Source organism: Periplaneta americana, chromosome 7 (genome assembly GCF_040183065.1).
Source record: "Periplaneta americana isolate PAMFEO1 chromosome 7, P.americana_PAMFEO1_priV1, whole genome shotgun sequence".
Lineage (NCBI taxonomy): Eukaryota > Metazoa > Arthropoda > Insecta > Blattodea > Blattidae > Periplaneta > Periplaneta americana.
In genome coordinates this window covers 47082243-47108447 of record NC_091123.1, presented here as the reverse complement: position 1 = coordinate 47108447, position 26205 = coordinate 47082243, and the positions used below count along the sequence as shown (strand labels likewise).

The following is a 26205-nucleotide window of genomic DNA, read 5'->3' as shown; positions in this document are numbered from 1 at the left end:
CCATTGTCATTACTAGATATGTGTAGGCTCTCTTTTCCAATAGTCGGTTTAAAAATATCCCCCCGTCCTACTTTAGGATTGAAATCCCCCAATAAAATTTTCATGTGATATCTAGGTAACTGATCAAAAGTCTGTTCCAATTCCTCATAGAAGCTATCCTTTATATGGTCGTCTTTCTCTTCTGTAGGGGCATGAGCATTTATAACTACGATATCGCACCATCTACCCTTAAGTACTAAGTACGATAACCTATCACTGATAAATTCGATCTTTTTACTATTAATCTTATTCTTTTATGAATAAAGAATCCTGTTCCTAATTGGTGATTATCGTTTCCTTCCCCATAATACAACAAATAATCTCCTATTTGTGTTATGCCATTCCCATTTAACCTAACCTCCTGTATTCCCACAATGTCTATTCTATATCTAGCTAGTTCTTTTGCTACTAATGTTACCCCTTCTGTTCTATATAGACTTTTAACAAATCTCAAAACCTTATTCCTTTGCTGTGGTCGTGCCAGAGAATCAGTCGCATTCCGAGGCTTATTTGAAGGATTCGTAACAAGCTGTTTTTTACGGTGATGGGTTGTTAGCCCTTCGCCCAACCCCCAATCTGTAGGACCACCCCTCATCGGCTGTCCGCAACTGCTTAGGCTATTAATTTTACTAGGAAATCAAATGAAGATTCTTCAAATTTAGGATCTCTTACTTTAACGAGTAAACTTTTCATATACGATTCTTATTTAATTGTTATACTTTGGGGCTGTTGAATCCAGTGGAAAAGCTAAGTTGTAAATACAGGACAGGTTGAACAAAATCTGATTACCTTATATCTTTTTATAACTTGTATGCTTTTTCGAAATCTATAAATAACTAACGTACTGTATCTTTAAACTCCCATTTTTTTTCCAATATCTATCGAATACAAAAAATATATTCAATAGTGGATCTACTACGCTTAAAACCACATTGATGATCCCCAATAATTTAAACTACATATGGAATTAATCTTAGATTTAAATTCTACTAAGCTAAAAGTGCTAAAAACTCTACTGCAAACGTTAGCACGTAATGAAACTGTTTCTTTACTGTGCATATTGCTGCAATGTAACGAAAGGCATCCATCTACACTTGCGGATATAGGCCTACTATGAATCGTTTATGTGAACAGAGTATAATATACCGACTGAGCTACGCCAGGAACTATACAGGACACCGTCACAATTCTTCCCTTTATATCCACACAACTCAAGTGGAACTTATGAAGTCCTTAAAAAGAGTGACCACTCTCATGGACCTGATTGGAGCAGATGCAAGGCTTTGGGAGTGGTGTCACTTATTCAAGAAACTGTAGTATCCTCCAATCAATCTACTAGTTCTATAAAAAGCAGACAAGTAGGAAAACCAGACAGCGAAACTTACCTGAAAATTCAGGAAACTGATTCATTAAGACGTACTGTTCAAAGGGAAACACTCCAAATCCTATATGATGAATATAAAGAATGTAGAGATAATGAAAACGTAGTTGGTTACTTGCGAGTTATTGCTCACAATACAACTGGCAATTTATTTTAAGCTTTTACGGCATTAATAGTTTTCAATAAATATTTATTGCGATTCAACTTCCTTGATACTTATTGCTTGGGACAAATGTTTTCATGGTACAAATTGTCCGGGACTAACAGTCTGTACCGAATTCGTGCTTGGTACGAAATACATGGTACGAAAAGTATTGGTACGAATTACCTGGACAAATTGTCGCATAATCTTTACCGAGGTTTTCCCCAACCGTAAGACACATGTGAGGTAATCTAAGATGAATTCCCGGTCTCACTTCATCGCACCAAGAAATTGTGTAACCCTTGACTTGTTCCACAACTTAAAGCCACATTGTTGATGTAAATGACATGAAATTTACTTTGCGTGGAATAACGTTGTAACTCAAAAAGATGGCGATAAGGAAGTTATGTGGATATGGTCGTCAGGTTCATGACATATTAAAACAAATTCTAGATTCATACGCTAAATCGGCGATCACACGTCACAGAGGAGACCCAACGTGTCCGTAAACTTGCGTGTCGAGTAAAAGTTACCTCTGACCCTATAATGACCACAAGCAACACGGAACAGAAGAATTCTAAATTTATCATTTATGAAACTGGATTCTTATAAAAGCTGAGGGTGGTATGTGGATAGATATTTTATGAATGTATTAGATACACGATATCACGTTTATAACAATCTATTTTTGCATTTTTTTCGTTGTCCTATGCCGGTTAAGTGCGTGGTCTTGTTACATTAAAATGCGTCGGTTGGAATGTGAATATTTTAGAGTCGCTATATAAAAGAATGGAGAAACTCGAGATGGGTCTGAGAAGCTCAATAACGTAGCACAACAGAGATATGTAACACTGCTAGAGAACTCAGACACAGTTAGAATATTTCTCTGTATATTCTAACTGGCACCGTAAAGAACGTGCAGAAGGAAACCAAGGCAGAGCAATTGAAGCTGTAAATGGGCCCATGGGAGAGTAAAGCTCTATGCCTGTGGAGACATTGCTGTATGAAGAGGTGAGAGCAGAAATGTCCCAAGACTGGAATGATATTCAAGAAAAGAAACTTCATGAGGATAGGTTGTAATCATTGCTTCCATGTAACTCTCATTCAAGTCATTCAACATTCATTTCAACCGTTATAAATATTATGGTAATTAGGGATAGATAAAAACCATAACTCTGTTGAGGAAATAATGGAAGTTTTCACATGTCACTTTTGCATTGACATTACGGTGACCAAACGTCCTTCATTTTGAGGGACAGTCCCTCAATTCGAGGTATAGTGGAAGCTCTTAAGTTCGACAGAAAACAAGTTCGACATCCTATAGTTCGATTGCTAACATAGGAGAATTAGACACGCTCCTACACGGGCACTAAGAAATGGGTTTGCCATTTGAATAGGAATTGGTTCTGTGTCTTGTAGTGATATGTTGTTAAAGGAAAACAGAATATTTTATTGATTAGGACATCCATATTTAATCACTGATTTTAAATTAATTAACTCTTCTTTCTCTATTTGAGAAGTGTGCCGTTTGTGAGAAGGAACTGTCGAAACCCACTGTGGTACTAGAAGCGGATACACAAGTCTCGGGGCGGGCAGGAAATGCAAGTACAGTACTGTATTCGTTGATGGATAACCAATAAGAAATTGTACTCATTTTACCTGCCACACCCACTACCCTTATTGGACTGAAATTTCAATTCTGTTCAGTCGAAATTAGGGGAGTCCATTGTATTTCAAAGCGTCCCTCAGGGGACAGTACCTGACCCGCTTTTTCTCTGTGAGATCATTTTCTGCATTTCATTTTCAGATATTGGGATGCGAGTACTTCCCCCTACATGCAGTAATTGTAGGGATTACTCTCGCTTTCTCATGTTGGTAGTTTATTATTATTATTATTATTATTATTATTATTATTATATTACTTACAAATAGCTTTTAAGGAACCCGCAAGTTCATTCATTTTATTATTATTATTATTATTATTATTATTATTATTATTATTACCGTTGTTATCTTCTCGCGGTTCCCATCAACTTTTTTTCGGGTCCCAGAATTTCGCGGATCCCCGGTTGAGAATCATTGGCCTGAACTGTGGACTCCCCCCCCCCCAAAAAAAAAGTGATAAATTCAGGTTCCAGCGGGATTTGAATCCGGGCCCTATAGAATCTATCGTTTTATATGCTTACTTAATTTTTTTTTGCAGACATTCTACTAAACTCCAGATATTTATTTAATGCTCTGTTGTTTGATTCCTCATTTTGTCAACGTAGCAACTGCCTTCATGACTAAAAAACCGCACCACTGCAGCTCGAATTATAATTTTACATTAATATCTGCCTCGTCTCTACTGCAGTTTGAAAAATTAAATGTAGTGTATCAAGTAATCTACAGTAGTTTTTAATATAGTTATATTAGTGCGTCACATGTAACCAAGTACACGTACAATGTAGCGAGTAGTGAAACCTACCTGCGCGCCAGAGGGGCTTAGAGGCTTCCCTCCCTCGCTACGCTTCTACTCGTAGCTAGCGAGCTCACTTACTTCCACCATACGGTTCTTACTATGTTACAGCGCACGCAATCATTTGATTTCACGATATAGCAAATGACCTATACCCCCTTTATAACGCGGAGATTTGTGCGCGTACTTGAGCCTGGATTATCCTCACAAAACATCTGCCAGAACATGACGCAGAATCCAGCTGTATTACGACAATGAAGATTTTCATACCAATGTTCTGGATCATTAATTAAACCATCAGGTAAGTGTTCACATCAAGCATTAAATCGTGAGTATCATAGTGTTGAAAATGAAGGGGACCACGCCCACTTCTCAGCCACTCAGTGCATAATGACGACATACTTTAAACAGTTCTTTGCCGAGGTAAATGTAAGGAAAGACAGCACAAAATTTCTTTTAAATTATTACTTTTTAGTATATTAATAATAATGTTTTTCTGAGACGATAAGAAAATAATATGACAATACTCTAAACGGCTGTATTATGATATATTTAAAAAAAGGGATTAAGGTAAAGCAGAGACAACTTATTATATTAAAGCCTGCGTTCAAGATAAGACCGAAAAAGGAATAAGAATCTGATATAAAAATCATTAAATACAGCACAATAGTTACTTATGTAACACATATGTAAAGCTTTGGTTTTTCTGAACCGATGCTTGCGAATTGCGAGGTAAGAGGCCCGTCTCGCACATAGCATGCGTCGGTTTAGAAAAAGCCAGACAACGTGGATTATTTTTTTCACGAGTGCCATAAGCGAGTGCTGCAATTACACGAAAACCACACACAAAGTACTGTAGGGAACTGACAGAAAATCTCTGCGAGGTGTTTTTTTATTAGGTGCGGTGCGGGAAAGTATTGATGAATGGGCTATTCCATCTCAAATCGACCGAAATATAGAGAAAATTGACTTTGCAATTTTTAAATACAATGAAACTTTTTCTGTCCGTAGAAAACTGTGATATAATGCTTTGTGCAAAGTTTGAGGCATCAGAACTTAGTAGTGTTGAAATTAATAATATTTAAATTTATCGTATTTTCATAAAATTAGCAACTTTAAACTGTTGTGGCTCCGAAATCCTTTTACCCAATGATCAAAATCAAGGTTTATTTTGATGCTGAGAAGTTAAAGTTTATATTGACATGTAAACAGTTTTTATTACATTTTATGGAAATGGAGAAATTTAGATTTTTCTTCATTAAGAAGCCTTTGGCCACGAAAAAACATTTTTAAAATATATGGTTAGATTCCGCATTGAAAGTACAAATAAACACATAATTTTTACTGGTGGTATGTTGATAAGAAAGTATTGAAAATATCAAATAAAGAAAATAAATAGTAAGCGCGTGAACTAACCAGCTGACTGTGAGACGGGAGATAGTCGAGACAAGCAAGGCCAGGAGACAAACACGTGATGTGTCGTCTAGCAGTCATGGCTGGGCTAGCTTTATCACAAGTTTTCATAAACACAGGAGTAAAATGACGCCCAATGCTCGCTTATCTTCAGCTCTCTGCCAGTTCGTGCGGTCTTGGTGCGGTACTGCGCCGTTCAAGTCCAGGCTATTTTTACGACGCTTTATCAACATCTCAGGTTATTTAGCGTCTGAATGAGATGAAGGTGATAATGCCGGTGAAATGAGTCCGGGGTCCAGCACCGAAAGTTACCCAGCATTTGCTCACATCGGGTTGAGGGAAAACCCCGGAAAAAACCTCAACCAGGTAACTTGCCCCGACCGGGAATCGAACCCGGGCCATCTGGTTTCGCGGCTAGACGTACTAACCGTTACTCCACAGGTGTGGACTCAAGTCCTGGCGTGTGAAAATAATTTATTTAATACCCTCGAAACTTATTGCCGAGCTACTAAGCAAACAATGCCGAATCCCTCTTAATAATGCAAGGTTTTTTCTCAATATTTTTTACATTTTTACAAATGGCCAAAAAGCCTGAAAGCAAGTAAAACCAGATTATCTGTCTCTCTGTGTACAATAAAAAATAAAGATTACTTCTTAACATAACCTACCAAATGCCAGCTTCAAAATAAGCTCTCGTTCAATGTTCTGCATTAAATGGTTCCAGAGTTCTGAGCGCTGAAAGAGGCTTGTTTTTATAAAATACGCTAAATTTGTCGCTCAATAATACCAAAACCGTTTGACTTTCGATAGTATATTTTTGAAAATGCACTCCCCTCAGCACATTGTATAAGTAGGGAAAAAATTAGAGTATAAAAAATGCGAGGTTTTTTACTGATCGATTTCATATGGAATAGCCCGAATGGAGCACCGCTCTTCCTAGAACTGACCAGAGATAAGATAAGTTGTTATGAGTTTGACCCTTATGATATTAAACTGATGACATCACTGTCGCCACATGGTGTTTAATTATACTGTGGCTGAAAATATCAACTAGTTTGAGACTAGCTGTGTGTCGGTGTGTTGTGTAAGTTGAAACTGTTAGTTTATATTTTAAAAGTTCATCGAATGTTTTTACTTAGGTTAGTTACTGTAATGTATCATTATGTCGCTTTCTACGAGCAAGAGTGGCGTTTTATGCTGGATGTAGGATTGGCATTACTCCATGTTCCCACAAGGGCTGATCTCGTGAGCTCCCCGCAGTACAATTATTTATACATTACTGACAACTGAAGTGCTTTCTATTTTGTAATCTTTCGCAACTTAATGACTATGCCCTTATAATGAATTGAAAGTTTCAAATTCACTATTAAAATCCACACATTCATTCATTTATTACTTCTTCACAACCAACAATTCACAAAAAATGGGTCTCCAATTTAGAATTAAAATTAAACTGTATTAAAATTTTGTTGTATGCTATGATTTAAATACTAGTAATGTAAAATATTGTATGCAACGAGAGACTAAATCGATTTTATTCTCTAGTAAATATTGTCACTCTCGCCTACACCTTGGGTGCTGAACTTCCCACTCACGAATAAAATACCACTTAACTCTCTTGTACTGTACCATAAATAACTAATATTTCCATAAAATGACATATCATTTTCTTTAAGAATTTATTTATATCCTGATATCCAAAAAGAATTACTTACAACAGTTCTGTTTATATGTTGACAAGTGATATAATAGAGCAAACCATGACGTTTGCGATAAAATAACTTTATTTGACGGAATTAAGACATGACCTACTTTTCATACGCAAACATTACTGGGAAATCTATACTTTCTGTTTTATGACAAAGCTAAAATCAACCCATTACAGGCCAAATCATTCCAGAGAGTGGGGAGTTAAACCTCTCACCTTTACCAACAATCGACATTAATGACAGTAGAAATACCAGTCCTATATGCCTGCCGACTTTACCCCCAAGGATATGTTCCTGGTACTCAGTTCTTTTTAATTCGTTATTTTACGATGCTTTATCAACTCCTATGGTTATATAGCGTCTGAAAGAGATGGTGATAATGACAGCGAGTTAAGTGCGAGTCCAACGCCGAAAGCTACCCAGTATTTGCTCTTAATTGATTGACGAAAAACCCCCGGAAAAAAATCTTCCCCAGGTAAAGGCTGGTTCACAATAAACCGAGATCGGAAACGACAACGAGAACGGAAGTAATTTTAAATACATTTAACAATATTCCCGTTCCGTTCTCGTTTCCGTTCCTGGTTTATTGTGAACCAGTCTTAACTTGTCCCAACCAGGACTCTTTTCTTATAGAGGCTGAGTAAAGCCCAGGACCATAATGCGGTCGGAAGGATTAGATGTTTGAAGAAAATACGTGTTCCCATCGCGAAGGAAAAAAAAGTGACAGAGTTGAACATGGCTCAACTGGAAATTTAGACATACATACATACGTACATATGCCCTGTTTCATGTTTTGGAACATGCTGCTTATAAAGGCACAAAAATACCTATGGGAAATGTGTCGTAGTTCCAGTACAGTGAGTGGGTTGACTGCGAATTGAGTGTAATGCTGAAAGATACTTGAGCATGTATGAACATATATAATATATTCTTGAGTTTTAATTCAAACTTAGGGTTAAGATATAAATTAGATTTACCTTAAATGTTATTTTATGTGATCGTGCTTCATTTAATTTAGGATGCTCCTTGTTAATATTATTATATTATTATTATATTATTATTATTATTAGTATTAATTATTATTGGTATTATTATTAATTGAGGGAGGTGGGATATGATGATAGAGAATGGATTAATTTTGCTCAGGATAGGGACCAATGGCGGGCTTATGTGAGGGCGGCAATGAATCTCCGGGTTCCTTAAAAGCCAGTAAATAATTAAGTAAGTATTATTATTAATTGTATTTATTAATAATAATGTATATTATTAATAATTGTCATTATTGAGTGTAATTAGTACTGTCGCCGGGTATTTACCCACTTGCAGTGTGAATACATACATACATACATACATACATACATACATACATACATTACATACATACATACTGTTCTGCCAAATGGCAGGTCATTCACTGCAAACCCAACATCTCCAATCTTTCCTATTTACTGCATCCGTCTTAGTCTCCGCATATGATCCATAGGCTATATCTTAATGTTGTCTGTCATATGATATCTTTTTCTGTCCCGAACTCTTCTCCGTTCACCATTCCTTCCAGTGCATCCTTCAGTAGGCAGTTTCTTCTCAGCCAGTGACCCTACCAATGCCTTTTTCTCTTCCTGATCAGTTTCAGCATCATTCTTTCTTCACCCACTCTTTCAAACACAGCTTCATTTCTTATTCTTATTCTGTCTGTCCATTTCACACGCTCCATCCTTCCCCATATTCACATTTCAAACGCTTCTAGTCGATTCTCTTCCCTTCTCTGTAATGTCGAAGTATAAATATAAATAAATAATCCGTGACGCTACAGCTCACGAAGGGCCAGCTGGCTGCTGGCCTCACAGCCAGATGTCGAAGCAGAGGTAGACGATCATCCAACCAGAATGGAGATATCGTGTGGTTAGCACGATGAACCCCCTAGCCATTATAGCTGGTGTGCGTAACCGGATTTCGTTACGTATCGTAGCTCCCCAATTGCATCACGATGCTGGGTGAGCACCGGTCCCATACACTGGCCTAAATTTCATGAGAAAAGTTCTTCTCCCATGAGGACTCAAACCAGCGCGCATTCCGTAACACGAGGCAGAGGGCAGAATGCCTTAGACTACGACGCCACGGCGCGGACGAAGTATAAATATATTGAAAGAAATACTAACCTTTCAAAAAAGTAGAAAGGATATTATGTTAGGAATGCCACGTTACAGATTCACAAAGTAAGTATTGATATCACGGAATGTGTCATACGGTCCATCATCATCATCATCATCATAATCATCATCATCATCATCATCTTCATCATCTTCATCATCTTCTTCTTCTTCCTCCCCTTCTTCTTCCTCCTCCTCTTCTTCTGCTTTTTCTTCTGCTTCTTCTTCTTCTTCTTCTTGAGGGCTCAGAAAGCTACAAATGACCCTTTTGCGGCCAATAACCTAGAAATAATCCCACGAGTCCAGCGTGACAATGCTGCTGAGTTTGACGTCATGAAACTTCTCGGGAAACAACATGTGTTTCCCGAGGTAGTCTATGGATGCACGACATGGCTTATATACCTCATTTTATTTCATGGAGTGCAGTTTCATAGAAAGGACTTTGCCGACAGACCTTCTACTGCCCCCTACTAATTGGTTGTCATAAATAAATGTCTTCCTTACTGTGACGGAAATCACGTCTTCTCTTCTTATTAACCAATCACAACCTTCGTTCAGAAGAACTGACAGGCTCCTCTCAAATCCACGTGGAGGCAGAGTTGTCGCATCCTTTCCGAATTCCAAGAATCCCGTCAGTCTGACTTCGATGGTCACCAGGATTGTGGCAACTGTGCAATCCTGGGACGAGGGGAAAGGATGGAATTGTCAGAGTTGTTTGCGTAGGAAGTCATAAATCTGTAAGTGGGTGTTCAAAGGAGCCACCGAACTGCACTCCTTGAAATAATATAAGGTATACCTGGACAGTGACGTGATGGCAACACCCATCCCACATTTACTACAGGTTGGATCCTCTGTAAGGCTCAACATATATAGATGTTATCCAGATGGCAAAGTCTGGTTAGAAGAACGAATTCCCGGCTCAAACTTTCTCTTCCTAACACAAGGTCCATATATTGCATAGGAGTAGCAATAAGAAGAATGTAAGAATAGAGAAACAAGAAAGAAAAAAATTCTGATTATGCTTTTCTGTGTGGCCCACAATTTTAACAGAATGTACAGAGAAATCAATACGAATATTTGGCAAGAATTCCTTATCTAAGCTGACTATGGGTTTACCTTTCAAGAATTTAAGTCCCCGGTAATAACATGTAACAATTAAGGCCGAGGATAACAGCTCCTACACAAACACTATTCTAGTATCTCTAAAGAAGCTTCATATCTGTGCTGATCATTAGCTAAGAAGGTATGTAGGCCTACACGTTTCGCTAGTATAAATTGAATAAAATTCAAAACTTAGTGTCTACATATCCTGATTTAATTTTATGTTCGAATTTGGTATACAATTAGATAACACTTCTAAATTAAAAAATAATTTTAAGAATAAAAATAATTGACGTTAAGGGTAAATATATTTTTAGATTGGGGGTGCAATATATGCATAAATGATTTCTCTGATATCCATTACAATTTTAAATATGTTTTAATGCTCTTTACTCTATTTCATGCACGAGTGCGTTAAGAAATCCTGTTCTTATCAGGCGATGCCTCAGTGAGATAGAAACCCTTGGACATGTCCTGGGAGTCTGCCCTTATGGTGAAACATTGGGTATATATAGGCACCATGCAATTAGAACTAAATTGGCCGATGCCCTTAGAAAACTGAAATACACCGTCTATGAAGAAGTCCAGGGAACTGCCGACAATGGCAGTAACGGACGCATTGACATAATCACCATTAGCGAATCCCTGACTCAGGGTATGATCATCGAAACATATAAGGGACAGCCTGAAGACGTACACGAGGAGAAACGAGCAATCTACGTTCCAACTATCCTGTATTATAAAGGTAAATACCAACTTCAGGATATCAGTGTCACGGGATTGATGTTTGGAGCAAAAGGAACGATACCAAACTTCTCTTTCAATTCTGTAAGACCCTAGGGCTGCACAAATTTTTTTCTGAATGAACTGGCCCTCCTCATAATTAGAGATTCAGTCAAACTCTTACGGAACCACCTATATAGCTTTCATTGCTTCTTTACTTGTTTGTAACTTTTCTTATTCTGTTAACTGCCATTGTTTATTTGTTTTATTTGTTTGTCATTTTTCTTACTCTGTTGTCTTTCATCATCTATTTGTTTTTGTGTTTGTTTTGTATGCTTTGTCTAATGGCAGCCTCTAATTTGAGGAATCTCTGGTAAATATATAAACATGAAAAATAAATAATTTTTGTGATTTTTTGCCATGAATTGTCAAATGTAATCTTTTTATACAGAAAATTATTAATGAAAAAATAACTTGTGATTATAAAACAGTGCTAAAGGCAGAGTTTGTTGCCAAGTATGAAATACACGTGCATGCATACAGTAATTTCATAAAATTATCTACAAAAAAGTGTAAGTTTTGAGGACAATGAATTTTGAAAATTTAAGTTAATGGAAATGAGTGACAAACTTAAAACAAAGAGAAGTTCTGTCCATATTTAAATGCCAAAGTCAGTTGACACAGTCTCACGTTTTAGATCATAACTCGAAATTTAAGCTATTAGAGATATTTAATTTTCTTTTCCATCATACTATTGAGAAAAATCAATTCAATAAAGGAAAAAAGAATGATTTTTTTCGATCTACGAAGTTGTATATGGCCCCTTAAACCTGAAGTATGACTGAATAAATTCGAAATCTTAAGTAGAAGGTACAATTTAAAGTAATGTTTCACAAAATAATCACTCTAAGTCGTTTCTTCTTCTAAATATAACACAGCCAATGAGTTTCATGAATAAAGCTCATTATACCTTCATAATGACGTCCGAGTATATATATAGCCGCTGCCCCTCCCCACTAGAGCCACATTTTAATGACAAGACACTATATCTGTACGTAGTAGTAGTATAGATATGTAACAGTTGTAAGGTAATCAATAAATCAACTAAAATTCTTTTCTTTCACTACTGCGGGCTAAAAACTTATGTCATAATATAGCGGCCATTTTGAATTTTGTTGGTATAATAATTAATATGCGGACTAATTTATGTTTCAATATGGCAGCACGATTATTAATTTAAATGTAAATTTCCGGATCTGGCGCTAACGGAACGTATATTTCAAATCTTATAAAAGCTGTCACGTTTCTAAACAAAAATTCTTAGGTAGTTATGTTTCGCATCTGTTGCTATTACATTTTAATCTACTGAAACAAGTAAAAAGCATTTTAATGCATAGTGAACGAAATTCAAGGTCACTGATTATTTTGTATTTGAAATTATGTTATTTGAATTGAAATATATTGACTACAATACACCCTGTATTGATGGATTATGAATGTCAAAATATCCTCAAACAGTTACAAATTAATGGCTTCATAATATTAAATATGTTAAGCTAATAAAATATTACTTATAACATCTAAAAAAATTCAAACTTCTTCCGTAACTGGATTATAATGACGATTTTCGGATTTTCAGTCGTGTTGAAATTCAACTTCACTAAAGTCTCGAAATGTGTAAATAGTTCTAAAATTTGCGAAAAATTCAGTCCCAAGAACTTGATTGCAACACTCAAATTCTTGTTTCCAAGAAGACTAACGATTTTACAAAATTAATTAATGAAATGACCTTTTACGTAAAGTAGAATTTCTGCAGTAATTACAGCAACAAACATGCGAAATGCATACTTTTAAGCTTCTAAGTGTTACCGTTTCTGTATATTTTAATCCTAAGTAGGCATATGATGGAAAACTGGTCAATAGAACTGAAAGAAATTGTAACCTATTCAATAAAAACTGCAGTAAAGAAAATAATTACACATTAAAAAATGTTATTTCGAATCAGCGTCACAATAAAATTTATGTTACTTTTTAAATGAATTTTAATAACAAGAAAAAAAAAATACCCGGCATTAAACCTGTTATTTAGCCACAAATATGTTAAAGTAATCAAGCGTTTCATTAAGATAACAGTCAATCATCTCTATACACCTAATGAATATAAACCAAGATACGACTAAATAAATTCACCTAAGATTGATAATACATTTTTAGAAGAAACTATGAACTTAGGCCTACCTGTGTTGTTGGGTTTTACAGGTTCAGGCGCTCAAAAACTCCTTGTAGTTTCCTAAAGGGATGGTGATGTAATCACTCTCTGTTTACGACGAAATCCATAATTTCAGACTTCCATCGAAGTTTAGATTTACCCCTATTCTTGCTTTTACGTCGAAGAACTGTTTTCTTCTCCAGATTCCCCTGCAACTTGACTAAGCTGCAACCCACTCGTCACAAGATGGCTACCGGACAGCTCCCCTGCAAAATCGATACAAAGCTTAGAAAAGTAGAGAAGAGCATGCGCAGAAATGTAATGTGCTGCCAACATCCATACATGTCGAGGTGGCAATATTGTGAAGTAATTATTTGCCCCTCTCTTTCTCTCTCTCTCTCTTACTCTCTTTACTATATGAGCGGTTTTTGGTGTCGAAATATTTAGTAGGTCAGAACATGTTCATGAACAAGTACAGTTAGCACGATATTAAAAGTCTCTTAGGGATTAATTGGTGACATCTCCATCCTCGTTCACGTTTTCATTTAGCTCTTAATGGATAAGGGGTATGCTAAACGATTAAACGGTCTTCTCAGTACAAGACACGAATATTGAGACAAACGAAGAACATTCATTGTACTCGAACGCAAGATAATCAATACGTGGGCCGTAAGCTTCATGCAGCGCACAAGTTAGTATCATGCGGTCTCCGAAATCAGATCAAGATTATGATAGCAAATAACGTTATGATTATGAAGCTATGAACATAGTTTAAACATGCTGTGCTTCTTGCAATGAGGACCGAAGTATAAATCTCGGAAAGCACAAGTGAAAACATCTGTCAATAAATTAGTGCGAAACTTCCAAGACAGTCTCATATTTCCTATTACAGGAATGTCAAGGTCAGATGCACGTACTCGATTCTCTGTGTTATAAACAGGCTTCGAGACTTCGGTTAATGCGGCCACGAAAGCAATCAGCTACCTTAGTGGCATCAGACGCCCAGGCTGCTCAACTCCAACACTCCTCCATCTTTACAAAGCATTGGTTCGATCCCTTTGCATGCACCCCTCCATATTCCTAGTACAAACATCCAACTCCAACAGACTAAAATTTGAGGCAAGAGAAAGGCGCATTCTAAGATCAATTTCCGGACTCCCAAGACGAAGCACCAATCACACCGTATATCAAACAACAAACACAACACCACTCTTCACACACCTACAACACATCAACGACAAATACAAATTCTCCGCACTCAACAGGCAATACACACACACTCTTCACACAACCACCCGACACAAATAACAGAACAACAATAGAAAAACTACTCACACACACTACCACGACCCACAATATCCACACTAACACCTACATAAACATAAAAGAACTACATGTTGATTCATCTGTGTATCGCCGCCAACCAATAAAAAAGAGAGAGAGAGACGATGGTGACCAACATCCTTAAGCACTAAAAACATGCACCAGCGGACAACCATAATAGAAAAATAGAAAACTACAATAGCCAAATGATATAATGAAACGCATCGGGATATCTTGTTCCAAAAAAAAAAAAAAAAAAAAAATTAAACACTGGCACCAAAAAAAAAACATTATTATTTATCCTTTCAAATTTTAATCATCTGTTGTTCCACCTTGCTGTTATGTAAACATGTACACTTTGTTATTATGTTATCATGTATTCCATGTGTACTGATCACGACGGCTGAAGACGGCACACCAATAAGTCCCTGAAAGCCGCCGGCAATGTATACTCTTTGTATATTTTACCGGATTAATAAAACTTTTGAATCGAAAAAATCGGACCCAATAGAGCAGTTCAGTGGGAAATCCGCATAACGGCGTACTGAGTATAGTGGTAAATCGTACAGTGGGTGGAGGTACTGTAGAATGAATGCCAACAAATACGCAAAGGAAAACGCTCTGGATTTGAAGGTTCTGACGAATAATTTGGTTTTCATACAACCCTATTTTCAAACTGTGTCAAACTATTACACGGTTAGAAATTTCAGAGCAAGAGATGCCGGAAGCCCTCAAATTAATTGAGGAAATGACAGAGAATTAATGAGACAGCAAGTACACCGGTTACTGAACGTGTAAAACAGAAGTGGAAATACATTTTATGTAAAAATAACGGATATGGAACTTTGTGTAATATAGACCTAACAGCAAATTGATGGACATAGTCACCCGAGAATAAAGGACTGTCTCTTAGAGACTGCAATGATGTTAGATTTTTTCGTTTTGATCCTATCACGTCATGCGACGTACAAACTGTGTTTGACAGATAACGGAAAAAGATTTACGTTTGAGACACTGAAAATGTATCTTGTAGTACATAGCAATTCGGTACTGTAACTGTACTTCCTAAAGACACCAATAGGGTAAATGAAGAAATTAAAATTGCTGCATATTTATTTCCACCATTAACACTGTGTATAATTAAACACAAATGCTTATAAAACAGAGGAGAATAATTGATTTTCTCATTATTTTGACACTGTCATTGCGTAATGTGTATTTACTTTCAGAATATACATATGTGTGTGTTTCCCCACACTACCGTACTCTATTCTAAATAGCAACATTGTTACCTCAACACATCTCTACCTTTCGCTACCTGCAGCGAGTCAACAACTTATATTACATTCACAGTAAACGTATTGTATCGGGTCCCAAGTCTCGAAGCCTAGTTATAAATCACTGAGTGATTGGAATGAATCTATTCTGCAGGCAATAGCGGTGATCAAGAAGGAGTGAGCAAAATGAACTCTATTGGCATACCACTGCGTGATGAATTGAACTGCTTTTAAGCGACAGATATTGTGTTACATTCATACAAGACAACAAGAAATCAAAGCGTGTTCTGCAGCATGTACCTCTCTAATAAATGCCATTAATTGTCAAATAGTAGAATTTAATAATAAACATAAACTATTGTTAACTTATACAGTTTCAGATAATAACTACGATATAATTAATTGTTATATAGTTATCGAATAATGTAATTAGCACATAAACGCTGCATTTGTGTTTTAAACTAATAAAAAAGGAAAAGAAATCACAGGACATTCTGGATATGGTAAAATGAAATAATAGGCCTACAACAAATAATAAACATACATATATTCTCTTTAACTTAAGCAGTTTTAGATAATGAGATCTATCTAATTAATTGCTATGTGGCTATTACAACTTATTATATGAAAATTACACTTCCAGAAACAAATTTAAACTTCTGAATTGTCGCCTAATTCAGAAGTGTTATTTTTTGCTTTTTACCGACACCAGCCTTCTTAGGTCGGGCGTATATTATCATCTGATAATCCTGATCTTAGTCTTGGTTTTTTAGGTTTACAAGTGATAAAAATTGCTGACATACGTACGTGTTGCCAAATATATAAATAAACTACACCGCAAATTTTCATATCCCCGAATATAGTATATCAGGATTTAAAGCTTAGTAAAATGTCATATTTTCATGAGAATAAAGTTTAAACTACATGGGCACATGGTGTGTGGTTTTGATGTCGAATTGTGTCTTTCTCCACTCTAGGTACAGGGGAGGGGAACTTGGGAATTGCTAGTCACATACAAACAAAATTCCCTCTCATGGCTATAAAGAGAAAAATACAAAGGAAATAGGGTATTACAAGCAGATGGGGAGAACAAGGAGAATACAAGGAAAACGAATAGAAGGGGAAAACAAGGACAATACAAGTACAACATGGGAAAAACAAGGAGAATACAATGAGTAGAAGGGGAATACAAGGATAACAACAGGAATAAAAGATATCAAGGGGAATCTAAGAAAAAAAAGGAGAGTACAAAGAAAACAAGGGGAATACAAGGAAAACAAGGGGAGTACAAGGAAAACAAGGAGAATACAAGGAAAACAAGGGGAATACAAGGAAAAGAAGGGGAGTACAAGGAAAACAAGGGAGTATAAGGCAAACAAGGGTAGTACAAGGAAAACAGGGGGGGTACAAGGAAAACAAGGGGAGTACAAGAAAAATAAGGGGAGTACAAGGAAAACAAGGGGAGTACAAGGAAAACAAGGGGAGTACAAGGAAAATAAAGGGGAGTACAAGGAAAACAGGGGGGGTACAAGGAAAACAAGGGGAGTACAAGAAAAATAAGGGGAGTACAAGGAAAACAAGGGGAGTACAAGGAAAACAAGGGGAGTACAAGGAAAACAAGGGGAGTACAAGGAAAACAAGGGGAATACAAGGAAAACAAGGGGAATAGGAGGAAAGCAAGGGGAATACAAGGAAAACAAGGGGAATACAAGGAAAACAAGGGGAGTACAAGGAAAACAAGGGGACTACAAGGAAACAAGGGGAGTACAAGGAAAACAAGGGGAGTACAAGGAAAACAAGGGGAATACAAGGAAAACAAAGGGAATACAAGAAAAACAAGGGAAGTACAAGGAAAACAAGGGGAGTACAAGGAAAACAAGGGGAGTACAAGGAAAACAAGGGGAATACAAGGAAAACAAGGGGAATACAAGAAAAACAAGGGAAGTACAAGGAAAACAAAGGGAATATAAGGAAAACAAGGGGAGTACAAGGAAAACAAGGGGAGTACAAGGAAAATAAGGGGAATACAAGGAAAACAAGGGGAGTACAAGGAAAACAAGAGAAATAGAAGGAGAACAAGAGAAATGTAAGGAGAACAAGAGAAATGCAAGGGGAAAAATGGAAATGAAAGGCGAACAAGGGGATTAGAAGCAGAAAGGACAGAATAAGGGGAAGAAAAGAAGAATAAAGACTACAAGGAGAATAAGGGGAATACAAGAAGAATAAGGGGAATCCAAGGAAAACAATGGGAATTCAAGGAGAACAAGGCGACTCCAAGGAGAACAAGAGGAATCCCAGGGGAACAAAGGGAATTAAAAGAGAACAAAGGAATCCTGTATTCGTCTTTATTCTTCTTGCATTCCCCTTGTCCTGTCCTTTCTACTTCTAGTCTTCTTGTTCTTCTTACATTCCCCTTGTTCTCCTTGCATTTCTCTTGTTCTCTTCGTATTTATCTTTTTTTCCTTTTACTCCCTTTGTTTTCCTTGTACTCCCCTTGTTTTACTTGTACTCTCCTTGTTTTCCTTAGATTCCCCTTGATATCTTTTGTTCCCTTCATTATCCTCATATTCCCCTTCTAATCATTGTATTCTCCTTGTTTTTCCCATATTGTATTTGTATTGTCCTTGTTCTCCCCTTGTGCTTATAGTACCCTCGTTTTCCTTGAATTCTCCTTGTTCTCCCCTTGTGTTTGTAATCCCCTATTTCTTTGTATTTTTCTCTTTATAGCCATGAGAGGGAATTTTGTTTGTATGTGACTAGCAATTCCAAAGTTCCCCTCTCCTACACCTAGAGCGGAGAAAGACATAATTCGACATCAAAACCACACGCCATGTGCCCATGTAGTTTAAACTTTAATCTCCTGAATATATTACATGGTGCATCACCTTTCTGCTGATTTTGTGCTTGTGTTGAGTATATTAATAACTTCGGAAGAATTACTGGAATGTCGGACACCATATTATATATATTTTAAAAACTGCACATGATAATACCAAAACTACATCTTCTCGGCCTTTGCGAATTCTTCTTCTTTATATCTTAGGTTTTTCCATATTGAAATCAATGAACAGAAGATTAACTGAACATGAGTTACTTTCTTTTGTTTTTAATTAAAGTGTAATAAGAAACGTGTATACCATTTTCTATCCCTACATGTTAACCTGTTATCGGTAGAAATTACAGGTTAATTAAGTATATCCTGGAACAGGTCATTAGTGTTTAATTGCGGTTGAGGTGTTCTATATTAGGTACTCTCCGTTGTTATGGAGATGGTCTGCAGGTCAACGAGTGGGAATTATATGTTCAATACATCACCTATAAGACTAACCACAGACGTAAATGAAAAATAAAAGCATTGTAAGCACTTCGAGAGGAGTTCCATAACACAAAGGGAAGCTTATTAGGCTACATGTTGGATAGATACTATCACAAGGATATAATAATGGACTCAAACATGTCTGCCTAGCGTAGAAGGCCTACAGGCATGTAAAGACTTTGATGTTGAATAATCAGAAATAATGAGAGAAATCGAATGTGGAGACAAATGCTAAGGCCACACAAAGCGTACGCTATGTACGCGATGTTCGCTATGTTCGCTACATCCGGTGACCACACTGAAAGCTAGGCCTATGTTTTTACGAAACTCTTCTGTCTACAGCTAAGAGACAAGAAACAGTATTTTCCGCTCCATTAAAACAATTAATGTCGTAACTCCTATGATGATCACTCAATCGCGCTGCAATTTTTATGATTGATAGGTTAGATCTAAGGAAAGCAGATAATAGAATTCAAAATCAAAATCTTGCTTTAGAAAGTCAGGAAAAAAATGCTAACTTCGAAGTGAGCTGTTCAAAATAGACATTTACACCTTCAAAAGTTGGTCAGCGGCTAACTTTTTTTATTTTTCACTTTAGACGCAGGTTCAAAGCGAGGGAAATGTTGAGAATGAGCGGAGATATTTAAAAGGTGTCACAACTAAAAATCTTCACGGGTTTCCGTTTTACAGCGAGTTAAACAAACGAGTGTTTTTGATTTGAGGACAATATTCTGCATGCAGAACGACAAATTTTCGTCTGTTAACGGCGAATTTTCATGTGAAATCTTCGAGCTAATTTAAAATCTGTTTACAAAATATATCCATCGCGTAAGGTTTTTGAGTAATCGTGAGTTTAGAAACTTAGTTGATTAAAATATTTATATTACATAAATAACATCCAAGCTCATTGAGATTGAACACTACTATCACTTACTCTGAAATTGAAAAGAATGAAAAGAATATCATAGCGATGTTTAAATTCATTATTACTGCTATTATTATTATTATTATTATTATTTATTGTTATTATTATTTTATGGAAGGCAGGTGTGTTGTTAAATTTTCTTGTTTTTAGCATTCCACTTCAGAAGATCAAGATTTGACACTACCTTAGATTTTTTTTAATCATTTTCGGACATATTTAACACTAAAATAAATTTAACCAAAGTATATTTATATTTCTCTATAAAAAGCAATAATTCCGCAGATATTAAAGTGGTGGCGTGAAAGAAACCTGTCCAGTGGTCTACTGCGCATTCCTATACATAGAGACATTTTGAAAACATAGCCGAGAATCAAACACTCCGCGACGCTGCGAAGATAGCGAACATCGCAGCTCTGTATGTCCAGTAAAACTGTGAATAAAGAGAGCTATATTTTCTGAACGTATCGAACATCGCGCTGTGTGGCCTCGGCATAAGAGCAGAGCGGAAAATATGGAAGATTGTGGAGTGCTAGATCTACAGTGAAAGATCTACCCTTGGACAGAAAACTATGAACGAACGAACGAACGAACGAATGAATGAGTATTCTCATATTCCCATATCATGTATGCAGTTATGAAGTCAACCATAGAGTTTTTCTTTTTCTAATGATGAAGAGTAGGAGGAGGAAAGAAGATGATATCAAGGAATAATGAAAATGAGGAAAAGAAGAGAAGCTACTGATGTGGAATAACGAAAGAATGAGGAGATGGAGAGAAAAAAAGAAATAATGAGGAGGCGGAGAAGAAGAAATGTTGGTGGAATGGAATAATGATAGTACGATTATAAGGAATAATTAAGAGGAAGGATGATAAGGACAAGTAATGAGGAGATATGGCGATAACAAAGAATGATGAGAAATAATGGGAAATAATTATAAAAGGAAAGATGACAGATGGAGAATTAATGACGAGAAAAGATTATAAGAGAAGGATTGATGGCGAGATGGAAAAGTAATGATGAGGAAGGATTAGGGCCTAAGTGAAAAAGGAATGATGACGAGATGGAAAAGTAATGAGGTGGAAGGATTATATGGAAAAATAATGTTGAGATGAAAAAGTAATGAGTAATGATTACAAGGAGAAGGAATGATGACAAGATGGGAAAGTAATGAGGAGAAATAATTATATGGAAAAAGAATGATGACAAGATCGAAAAGTAATGAGGAATGATTATAGGGAGAAGAAGTGATGATGAGATGGAAAAGTAATGAGGAGCAAGAATTGTAAGGAGAAGGAATGATGACGAGATGGAGAGGCAATGAGGAGTAAGGATTGTAAGAAAAGGGAATGATGATGAGATGGAAGAAAAATGAAGATGAGGGATTATAAGGAGAAGAAATGATGACGAGATGGAGAAGTAATGAGGAGGAAGGATTAGCCTATAAGAAGGAATGATGACGAGATGGAGAAGTAATGAGTAAGGATTGTAAGAAAAAGGAATGATGACGAGATGGAAGAAAAATGAAGATGAAGGATTATAAGGAGAAGAAATGATGACGAGATGGAGAAGTAATGAGGAGGAAGGATTGTAAGAAAAGGTAATGATGATGAGATGGAAGAAAAATGAAGATGAAGGATTATAAGGAGAAGAAATGATGACGAGATGGAGAAGTAATGAGGAGGAAGGATTAGCCTATAAGAAGGAATGATGACGAGATGGAGAAGTAATGAGGAGTAAGGATTGTAAGAAAAAGGAATGATGACGAGATGGAAGAAAAATGAAGATGAAGGATTATAAGGAGAAGAAATGATGACGAGATGGAGAAGCAATGAGGAGTAAGGATTGTAAGAAAAGGGAATGATGATGAGATGGAAGAAAAATGAAGATGAAGGATTATAAGGAGAAGAAATGATGACGAGATGGAAAAGTAATGAGGAGTAAGGATTGTACGAAAAATGAATGATGACGAGATGGAAGAAAAATGAAGATGAAGGATTATAAGGAGAAGAAATGATGACGAGATGGAGAAGTAATGAGGAGGAAGGATTAGCCTATAAGAAGAAATGATGACGAGATGGAGAAGTAATGAGGAGTAAGGATTTAAGAAGAAGGAACGATGACAAGATGGAGAATTAGTGAAAAGCCAGTATTATAAGTAAAAAGCCAGGCAACGACAGAAAACAAAAGACATAAGAACAAATGAATGAAGTCATATGAACAATTGAATACTCTTTCAAATTTAAGTATTATAATATAGGGGTGTCAATACCATGCAATACCATTTTTAATACTCCTATAAGTTACATAAAGGAATCCATAGTGAGAATAGAAAAAAAGAAAACAAAAATTCAGGCGGCTGATACGAAATTTTCAAGAAGTACTTTGGAATATATCCTATTCGTATATTAGATAGAAAAATAAATATGGGAGTGAGAAAAGAATTATTAGAGAACAAATAAAAGTAAAATGACAGAGGTTGAGGTGAACATTTAGAAAAGATGGAAAACAATAGACTACTGGCAGCAGTTATGAGATCCGCCCGGGAGGGAAAAGGATTTTTTTTTTTTTAGGTAGATCAGCTATTGGCCTAGCGCAGATGGTAGTGCTGAGTTTTTTTCGCAGATTTTTTTTTCCAATAGTATGGCGAATGTTAGGTAATTTCTGGCGAATTTTCGCCTTAATCTCTCCGAATATCATCTCGCTATCATCATTTCATTGACGTTAACGTAGTAGTTGATACATCGCCTTTAAATAATCAGTTAAAAATTAAGTAGACCGAGGAAGAAATGAGCATTGGTAGAGGATAAACAGCCTAAATCTTGAAGAGATTATGAAGAAGATTACTACTCCTTTATGAAGCTTCAACACTTGAAGATGAATTCCCTGTCCATATTTGTATCGTATTGCACGTTTCTTCTTCTTCTTCAAGACTCTGGAGATCCCGACCTCACAGAACTCACGCTTGTACCGAGAGCACAAACAGTTCTTGGAAGTTCATTGTGTTGTGTGTTATTTTGAGGGGAACAGGAGAAGAGAAGGCGGCGAATCGAAAGGGAAATGCTGAAGGAAAGATCGAAGATAGGGAGCTAGCCTCTGTGAGGTACAGTCAGCTCCATAAATACTAAATTAAGCGCCTCACTGCTTGGGAAGGGAGAGAAACGCCCAATGCATTTGTGCAGAAACTTGCACGTAGGCGTTAAGAATTTCTGCGCTACTCTTAGGTATTGGAAATTTCAGATAAAATGCACACGTGCACTCTAAACTTCGACACTAGAACAAGACCCGAACATCTCATTTACCGTCACTGTCATTACATCCGAAGATCGAGGGTTCACACCCAGCTAAAGGACACAGCTTTTATGGATGACTATTACACTTACTACGTCATACTACTTTTGACCAATTGAACGGTACGGAACGACGTGTATCAACCAACCATAGCTGCTTATCCTAAATTTTTTATCACCTCCCTAGCATTTGTTTATTTTCATTTTTTTATTATTTTATTAGGTTATTTTACGACGCTGTATCAACATCTCAGGTTATTTAGCGTCTGAATGAGATGAAGGTGATAATGACGGTGAAATGAGTCCGGGGTCCAGCACCGAAAGTTACCCAGCATTTGCTCATATTGGGTTGAGGGAAAACCCAGGAAAAAACCTCAACCAGGTAACTTGCCCCGACCGGGATTCGAACCCGGGCCACCTGGTTTCATGGCCAGACGCGCTGACCGTTACTCCACAGGTGTGGACGTTTATTTTCATCACCTCCCTAGCATTTGTTCCTTTAACTTAGAAAGCATGTTGGAAATATTCAGATTGTCAATTAATATAGATAAACACAATATAATATTTGTCATTTGACTGAGTAACAAATATTATATTGTGTTAATCTATTTGTTCCTTTGTTTTCCAGCATTGTACTTTCTATAATTGCACCTTTTAAAATGATTCACTTTTATTTTATCATCCTTAATTGAAACAATGTCTTCCATGAAAATATGGAGTGCAATTTCCCAAAATTAGGAATTAAAGAGTTTGGCTATCAAATTACGTGTTATTTTGTCATCAATACTTACTTCGTAATTATGCGAGTGTGTTATCATAATTTATTTATAAACATAGTGTATGGAAATACAATAACGTTACTGAACGGCAACTTGGGAACCGAGGTTCCCCCATAAATTTTTCTTTATTTTGAAATTTGACAGAATACGTTTTCTGTGTAATAAATAAGCCTCGGATTTTTAGGATCGAATAGGATAGCTTGCAACAATTTTATACAAAAATCCCTAAATGTATGCAACACGGGAAACTCTCGAGCGATGATATTGCCTAAAACTAGATGCATCAAAGAATGTATATTTCAGCCTACGCTAAACAAGCCTAAAAATCCGAGGTCTAGTAATAAAGTAAACGAAAATGTAAGCCTATCTCTCTGTTTAGAACTATGTTAAATTACTTCATTCAATTATACCAATTTAAAGAAAATGGAAAATAAATTACAATGTAGTTCGCGACATCAGAAAGAATAGAATTATTTAGTATTTATTTATTTGTTTATTATTTATTTATTTAATTATTTATTTAATCTAATAGAGATAAGGCTATCAAGCCTTCTCTTCCCTTGTACCAGGGGATTACAATTACAATATTAAGAATAAAATTACAATTAATATTAAATTTACATTAATTACAATTACATAAAAATGAAAATAGGCCTACTAAAAGATTATCTGATTAATACAAGCTAGACAACTTATTGTAGAAGTTAAGAAAAAAGAAAGATCTTATTTTTTATGAAGTACACATTAAACCTAGAATAATTATATAGTGACGAAATTACCGAAAATTGAAATATTTTATGCTGGAACAAGATAACTATTTACAAAAAAAAGCCATGTCTGAACGAATTTCAATTACTGATTAAGGTAGGTGTTTAGTAAGTTTGCATTTGAATACAATTTTATTTTGAAAGTTCTTGATTGTAGCAGGTAGCGAATTCCAGAATCTTGGCAGGGCTATTGTGAAAGAGGATGAGTATGAGGTGGTGCGATGGGATGGTACTGTTAGTATTGTTTCATGGCAAAAACGTGTGTTCAGATTATGATGGGAAGAAAGATAAGTGAAGCGAGACGATTGTTACGAAGCAATAGAAAAGTTCAAAATTTCGAAGAGAAGAAGTGAATGTCAATTTCTTATTTTATCTCGTTTAAGCCAACATACTGCTTCCAGGGATGGGGTAATATGATGGTATTTGCGATCATTGCTTACAAAACGTACAAACAAGTTATGAGCACGTTGAAGTTTCGTTTTGCTGTCGCTGTAATTATCACATATTAGGAAATCACATATTAGTTATGTATGCATTAAGTTATCTTCTGTAACCTATTTGTTAAAAAAATTGATGAACATTGTTAGTTTTGAATATGTTCGAAATGCATACTTTGCCTTTTTTTTCAAAATGTATTCAGAGATGGACTTATTTTGTGGGGAAATTCTAGTGATATTACAGACATTTTATTAATTCAAAAGAAAGTTATTACAATACTGACAGCTTCAAAAAGTAGAACACACTGTAGACCTCTGTTCATACAGACAGGTATTCAGACCGTCATAAATCTGTACATATATGATGTTCTAGTGTTTATGAAAGAACATTTGCAGGATTTTAATATGAGAAGTGAGATACACAATCATACAACGAGGAATAGGGAATTATTAGATTATCCACTTTGTAGACTTAGTGTGACAAAAAATACTATAAACTGATTGGAATCAAATTATTTAATAAGCTCCCTATAAACATTCAACTTCTTCCTGTTGAAAGTTATAAAACAAAATTGTACAGTTGGTTAATTAAAAACCCACTTTACTCAATAAATGAGTTCTTTGAAATTGACATACATTTTTAAACAATGCAGTTTTAAATGTTATGGTTGTTGTTTCTTAATTATTTTTAATAATGTGATTTTAAACGAAACCTAGTGGTAAATCAATTTACATTTAAATTTCAATGTAGTAATGAACAGAGCAAAT

At 36.0% G+C, this 26205-nt stretch overlaps 1 protein-coding gene across 4 annotated transcripts in view; it reads right to left on the bottom strand.

Annotated features, from left to right (window-relative positions):
• Syt1 (Synaptotagmin 1) overlaps nucleotides 1-26205 on the bottom strand; it is a 531278-nt gene that overhangs the window by 164014 nt on the left and 341059 nt on the right. For all 4 annotated transcript variants that reach the window (XM_069830674.1, XM_069830670.1, XM_069830673.1 and 1 more), the window contains exon 4: nucleotides 13355-13591. The gene's annotated coding sequence lies outside the window, so the exon portion shown is untranslated. The remainder of the gene's footprint in view (nucleotides 1-13354; nucleotides 13592-26205) is intronic.